Raw genomic sequence first — 7,020 nt, forward strand, 5'->3', positions numbered from 1 at the left:
CAAACACTTAAACTTTGTCGCATCAGAAACTGCTGCTCCTGGGTCTATAGGTCATAACTCAGGACAGGCCATGTGTCCAATAAGGAGGACACACGAGAGACAAAGAACCCTCAGTCTCACACACTAAAGCCAATGTGTTGACTATTTGTCGTCCCCCTTTAAAGACAGGGACTGGTCCCATCAGCATGGGGTCCTGCTCAATCCACCCCCTTCTCCTCAGCACTACAAAAACAGAGGACCCCCTGGACTACACCCTCACACAAGCACACGCAGACCAGATCCCGAGAAGCATGACCCCTCTCCCTAATGGTCTGAGGGCCCGCTGACCCACGACGCCCCTAAACCTCCAAACCTCCTGTCTGAATCTAATCACTGTACACCCCCCCCCGTCACCAGAACCTCTCTGTCGCACACACAACAATGAACACCTTTAGTTTGGCAAACACACAGCGTCTGAACTCCTCGGTTCAGCCAAGCACGACCGGTTGATGACAGAAACCTACAGCGGCAGTCTGGGTTATCTGATGAACCCTGCTCCGACAGCCTCCACTCGCCCCCCCGCACCACATCCACAACACTTATTCTACAGGATATTACAATCACTGTAGGAGCTGCAACACAAGCAGACACGCTGCTTTAAAAGAGGGATTAAAGGGGAGACAGGAAGACTGAGGTTATTGATAAAAATCTAAGATTACCTCAATGTTTTGTCTGTGGTTTCGAACCAGTGAAAGAAAAGTCAAGTAGACTGTTTGAAACATCCAGAAGAAGAGGCTTCCAGCAGCTTGTGGTGTGCGCTACCGAGATGATCCTTTGCACTGTTGAATTATTTGTTGATGAGCCCGAGGTGTCTCTTCTTCACACAGCTCGTTTTGTCCAACTCTAAAAACCAGAAGACGGTCAAATTCGAGTTTGTCCCGCATGGCTGGATGAAACAGAGATAACAGCAGGCAGTTTTTGAAATATGCTCATTTACTCTCCTGCCAAGACCAGACGTTAGATGAGAAGATCGATAACCGCCCTCGTGCAAACTCAATATGAAGCTTGATCCAAGACAAAGTCCATCAAGGCAAGTCTCACCACTCGGCAGCCATCTTGGCAACGTCCCCGGTTTTCTTTCAATCCATTTTTCCTCTCTCTTACACCGTCTCTGGCCAACGTTAGCCGAGCTTAGCATAGAGACTGCACTGTTTTGCCGTCAGAAAAATTATATATGGGATTACTTCTTAAACCACAAATTGTTGCTTTCACATTTATGTTCTTCTCTCCATCCATTAGCTACACCGCTAATCCTTCGAGGGTCGGGGGGGAGGCAGGAGCCATTTTGGCGTGTGGCTGGGGGGGGGGGGGGGGTGGGGAATCACAGCGTTGACGTTCACAGACAAACAACCATTCAACCATGGTATTCAGATCCGTCTTGCTGTGTTTTAAACAGTGCTAACCACTGCACTAGTGTGTTGTGTTTATGCTCTATGCTAATCTCTCTATAGTTAGCTTAGTGAGGAGCCTAATGTTCTCATCTGTGTGTTTTAAGATTAAAATTCACAAAATTCTATGATCATTTTTTGTTGAGTGGTTGGACAAAATAAACGTACGTTTTTGAGTAAATCCAGATTACCTGGAAAATACTATTTTTTATGAGATAGGGCTTCAGCCTTGGTGGAGATATGAACTTTCCGAGCCACCGTCTAGTTTCATATTAAAAGCACTTTTTCTTTACATTTATACCAGAAAACCCATGATAACAACTGGGGAGTATGGAGCTTGACTCAAGCCAAGGATTCAAAGTCAGGAGTTCTCCAACTTTACTTTTTTCAGTATGCTTCTTCCCAAATGTTCAACTAAATTGTGACAACACATTTTTCAGTCAACGGACTATGACAAATCATACGATAATTTCACTATTTGCAGTCAAGTCAAAACAAATTGACGTCAATACTTTTTCTCAACTCGTTGCAGCCAACCCTCCACACCTAACTCCCTCTCCACACCGCCGCCCTCGCTCGGCTCTGCTCCAGTCTCATCTCCCATGTCACCCCTCTCTCACTCGAAGAGATTACCCAACAGGCGTCCCCTCCTTTTCAACAGCAACGAGAGTTAAACATCCAGCACAGAGGCAATCCCCGGCTCCAGTTCTCTTCATGCAGAAGCGGAGACAGAATTGAGGGTTTGAGAGTTTTGCCGGGTTGCCAAGATGACTGGGGCCCGCGGTGCTGTGGTGGTCCCTATGACGACAGCGGGGCATTCATCTCTAAGGCCGAGCGGCATGTGGAAAGAGCGAGAGAGGGAGAGAGAGAGAGAGGGAAAGAAGGATGGAGAGAGGGAAGAAAATGCTTATTGTCAATAAACCACTCACTCCATTCCTCATAACACTCGGGCGGCGCAAACAGAGGCAGGGCAAAGGGTTCATACACACTCTATTCAACTTTTACTAATGCGTGCACACACACACACACACACCATCATTTGTTTTCCAACAGGACTGTAAACACCAACTTAAAACACTGCAGCCTCTTGAAAATATTTTGTGTGTGTGTGTGTGTGTGTGTGTGTGTGTGTGTGTGTGTGTGTGTGTGTGTGTGTGTGTGTGTGTGTGTGTGTTTGCGCGTGTGAGATCAGAAATAAAACCTGTCCCCAATCGCTTTAGCATGTCTTGTAGGGAGGAGGGCCTCAGACGGAGAGAGGTGGAGAACTAATTTGATTGTTATTGGAGTGGACCGAGTGTGTGTGTCTGTGTGTGTGTGTGTGTGTGTGTGTGTGTGTGTGTGTGTGTGTATGTGTGTGTGTGCTTTTGTGTCGCGTCCACTCTCCGGCTCCAGACAGCCTGACAGCTTCTTCATTTTCTCAGCTGTCCGCAGTTTGAAGCGAGGCCCGTGTGTTTCTGTGGTAACGTCTGCGGCACATGACTCTACGCCGAGGGACTACAGAGAGAAATACACTCAGAGGCTGAAAAAGACTGTGACTAATGACAAGAGTTTGTGGGTGGAGGGGTCATTCATATACAGTTTCCCCCTCCCTCTGTGACCCTGTCTCTCTTTGTCGATGGCGAGATGGATCATCTGCGGACACGCTCTCTTTCTTTTCCCCCCTCACACGGACTCTTGAAGTGTCACAAACGTTAAAAGCTTTTCTTCTTGCCGCCTGAGCTCTTTATTAAACTTGTCCCTTTTGCCCCTTTAAGTAACTTTAACGTTAGACAAATGCATCCTCGCTGTCTGACAGTATCAGATCTATATCAAGTTATTCCAGCTCGTCTTTGAAGCTTAAATATTAAGACAAGAGGTATATATCCCCCATTGGTATGCTAAGATATCAACAGTGACTTTACACAGATACCAATGGACTCAAAAATTAAAGAAACAAAAAGAAAACAAATATCTAAGGGGAAAAAGCCGTATCATACACGAAGAAGACACAGAAAAAGTTGTCGAGAGAGTTTGTGTTGAAAATGGCTATAATGTCTTCTACTGAATATGTTGGAATATTGCTGTAAACGTAGTCAGTGTCTGGTGTTGGGCCTTAAATAAACATGCTCATACTAAACTGAGATAAGGGATTAGGTCTATATACTGGACATGTCGGAAAAGCACATGTGTAGGAAAGGTAATTTTGGCTTAAATTCCATGTAGCTGCTCCTGGTTCATTGTCACAGTCATGGGTTGACTCAGACACTTGTCACACAACATTTTTCCTCTATGAATAGTGCCTGTTCAGAAGTAGAGAACCAGGCTATCTAAAGATTGGTTGAACAGTGTGAGCTTGTAATCATGGACCCACATTAAGTCTGTGGGGTGCAAGGGGTTAAATAACATAATTTGGTCTCAGTGAATAGAAATGATGAACATGTTTATTTGCATTTAGAGAAAGAAAGACAGATCTGATCACAAGTGGTGACCGGAGACTGGTGTGAACTGACGTACTGAAGACCATCCTCTTGTGATCTGATCTCACAGGACGGATGTTCAAGGCCGAACGGGCCAAAAGATCTCGGGCCAATAACAACCGAGAAGAATCTTCCAACATTTCTTCCTCTGAGGCCAATTTCAGAGTAAAATCTACGTTACTGATCAACTCTGTAATTTCCCGTATTGATTTCCCTTTTTCCCCAGACAAGGTTTCTACAGATTCCTGGATTGTATTCCCTCAGGCCACAGCGGTCTGCTCACAGCGCCAGGACAAGTCCAGGAATTTCCGACTCCCGCTGGCCAGCAGTTTTACTGAAGCACCAGTGAGATCTTATATAAGAGCGAGGAATCCCTCAAAATTGGCCCAACTCATCCAGGGAACCAGGGGGAGCGTCCAGGAAAACAAGGAGCGTCTTCGCCATTCCAGCAGTCTAAACAACAACAGCGACACAGAAATAACTACAGCTGCTAACAGCGAGGTCAGCAGCGACAGCCGATGCTAATGATAGAGCAGGGTGGCACCGCGGCCATGAAAAGTATTTACGATAGGAGCTAATGTCAGTATTCAGCTACGCAGCGAGTTGGTGTTTGTATTGACATATGAAGATGAAGAAAAGGAGCTGATCAGCAGGAGGAGGAAATGGAGAGAGACGGGGGCCAAGACGAAGGAAAACAGGTGGTGTAGAGGAATAACTTTCATTTCCAATAAATGAATAGCAACAGCTGTGATTGTAGGACATGCATTTATACACTAACACTATAACAATCTATATAACCTTATGTATTATTCTTGTCTACTAGTTAGATGAGACATAAAAGAGAAAAGTGTTTGTGTGTGTGTGTGTGTGTGTGTGTGTGTGTGAGAAAAGTTACTGTGTGTTGAGTGAGTACATGAGCATGTGTGGCGGATACATGGAGGAAGCTGTGTTTGGCCTCAGATTAAAATGCAGGACCAGGGTCCCGCTCCAGGAAAAGAGACCAGCAGAGCGGAGACACAGGGACTTTTCTTCCATTAGGGAAACATGTGACACAGGGAAAACAATTATATCAATAAAGCACTCATACCATAATTTATAGTTCTATGAAATATAGATGATGGTGTTTAATTTGTCTGATAGGTAGCAGCATTACGCAAAATCTACAACACAGATTACCATTGACCCAAACCACTTCATGAATGGATGTGGTACTGGTCAGCGAAGAATCCAATACATTTTTGGTGCAGACTTGGATCAGGGGGCGGATCAATTTTTTTTTTTTTTTGACATTTTCATTATTTCAAAAACAAATGTTGCAGAAATCTTTATGAAAAATGATCAAGAATATGTGTTTTTCATATATCTATGAACAAGTGAAACTGCAAGCAGTACATTGTACAGTATATATATATATATATATTTATATGATAGTCAATCAGCCTTGGCGGAGGGATGTGCTCACTTCTAGGTACGTAATAAAAAGAAAGAACACACAGACACTATATAAAAATATTATTAATAATAATGCCAAATGCTAAACACTTCTTAAGAATGGTTAAGAACAGTCGGGTCACTTATAACTTATGTTTATGAAGACTGTTCATCGTCAACACTTCTTTACCAATGAGCTTATTACTGTGAAATAGCATCCATCTCATACATGATACAAATGTTATGGAAAGTGGCTTCTGCAGCTTTTTAATCAGGTCATCTGATCCAAGACAGTCTGACTTTGAACCACAGAGTACAAACTTCCATGAGCACAGATCAATAAATCTAGAGTAGACCTTAATGAAATCGTAATGATTAAAAGTGTCACATGACAACAAGAAAAACAAGTGAATCTCAATCTGTCGTTACATCTGTGTCCCTCGGAAGCTGGGTGCTCCAGTTAGGTCCCCAAGAATGAGGACACACCACAGAGGAGTTCACAAGACAGACACACACACACACAGACACACAAACGCACACACACAGACACACAAACGCACACACACACACTTAGACCCTAAGTTATGAATGTCAGGTGACTAAAAACCATTAACAACTTACAAATTAGTTTCCACTGTCTCAAATTCCCTTTTTCTATTACCGCTATGGAAGCTCTATGATTCTCAAATAATATTTCATTTAGTTAAAGCTGTTCTGGAATCACTGCGACATCAGGTTAACCAGATCCTCCACAGTAACTTACAGGCTTTCAAAAGATAAGACCGAACACAACTCTTTAGATGTCGTGTCAATTCTCCTATGGAGGAGAAACGCACTAATGCAAACAGAAACCAAAAGCGTGGTGGTCATCAGCCGCCGAGCATAAAGAAACAGGTCGGACACCAGCAGTCTGTCGTTGTGTCTAATCAGACAAGTTGGGAAAGGGGCCATTAGAGTCCCAGCAAATTGGAACTCTGGGCTGAGTAATTGGAGGTCAGGCCTTCCATACAGCCGCAGTTATCATTCAATAAAGAGCTGTGCTTTGTCCAGAGGGAAAACAGAACTTTACTGCTGTGAAGTCACAATCATTCACAGTGAATTAAACCACAGCAGCCCGAGGCCACGCTCCGCACAAAGATGATGACAGCCCGCCACTCACCTGAGAAAGACCATTCCCACCATTATCCTTTCCTCCTCCGCTGCTGCTCGTGTCCCAGTATCCTTTCACAGGTTACATCCATGTCCAGGCATTAGTTAAGTGTCACACAGGCTGAGAAAGAGCTGACTGACCCGCAGAGGGACGGAGGGCTCGTGTCAGGGCAGCCCGGTCCGCGGTCCACACCTCTACAGTATGAGGTCAGTTCAGGGAGAAAGAGGGACACTGAGCAAAAAGAGGAAGAGAGAGAGAGAGAGAGAGAGAGAGAGGGGAACAGATGGAAGCACAAAAAAAACGCAACGGAACTGACTGCCCACTGGGAAGGGGAGGGGGGGGCGGGGAGAGAGGAGCTCGCACATCCAAGCAGCCCACTTCCTGACCAATTACTGCTGCAAGACTAGTCTCTCTCTCTCTCTCTCTTTCCGAACCCGCGGCCCTCGCTCTCTCCCTTCTCCTCTCTCGCTCTGCGGTGTGGGGTCGCCGCGAGAACTGGAGAGCGGCCAGCACTGCAGGCGACACAAGTCACAGAAATTACACGGGATAAAAAAAA

The 7,020-nt window shown here is 45.0% G+C and overlaps 1 protein-coding gene across 2 annotated transcripts in view; it reads right to left on the reverse strand.

Annotated features, from left to right (window-relative positions):
• LOC128460257 (pleckstrin homology domain-containing family G member 1) overlaps nucleotides 1-6,721 on the reverse strand; it is a 40,095-nt gene extending 33,374 nt beyond the window's left edge. Inside the window, exons 1-2 of one of the 2 annotated variants that reach the window (XM_053445354.1) lie at nucleotides 6,474-6,721; nucleotides 699-882 (exon numbers count right to left, since the gene is read on the reverse strand). The gene's annotated coding sequence lies outside the window, so the exon portion shown is untranslated. The remainder of the gene's footprint in view (nucleotides 1-698; nucleotides 883-6,473) is intronic. The other variant, XM_053445353.1, reaches the window with a different exon arrangement.
• Between the last annotated feature and the right edge of the window lie 299 nt (nucleotides 6,722-7,020).

This window comes from Pleuronectes platessa, chromosome 17 (assembly GCF_947347685.1).
Source record: "Pleuronectes platessa chromosome 17, fPlePla1.1, whole genome shotgun sequence".
In the NCBI taxonomy this organism is placed as follows: Eukaryota; Metazoa; Chordata; class Actinopteri; order Pleuronectiformes; family Pleuronectidae; genus Pleuronectes; species Pleuronectes platessa.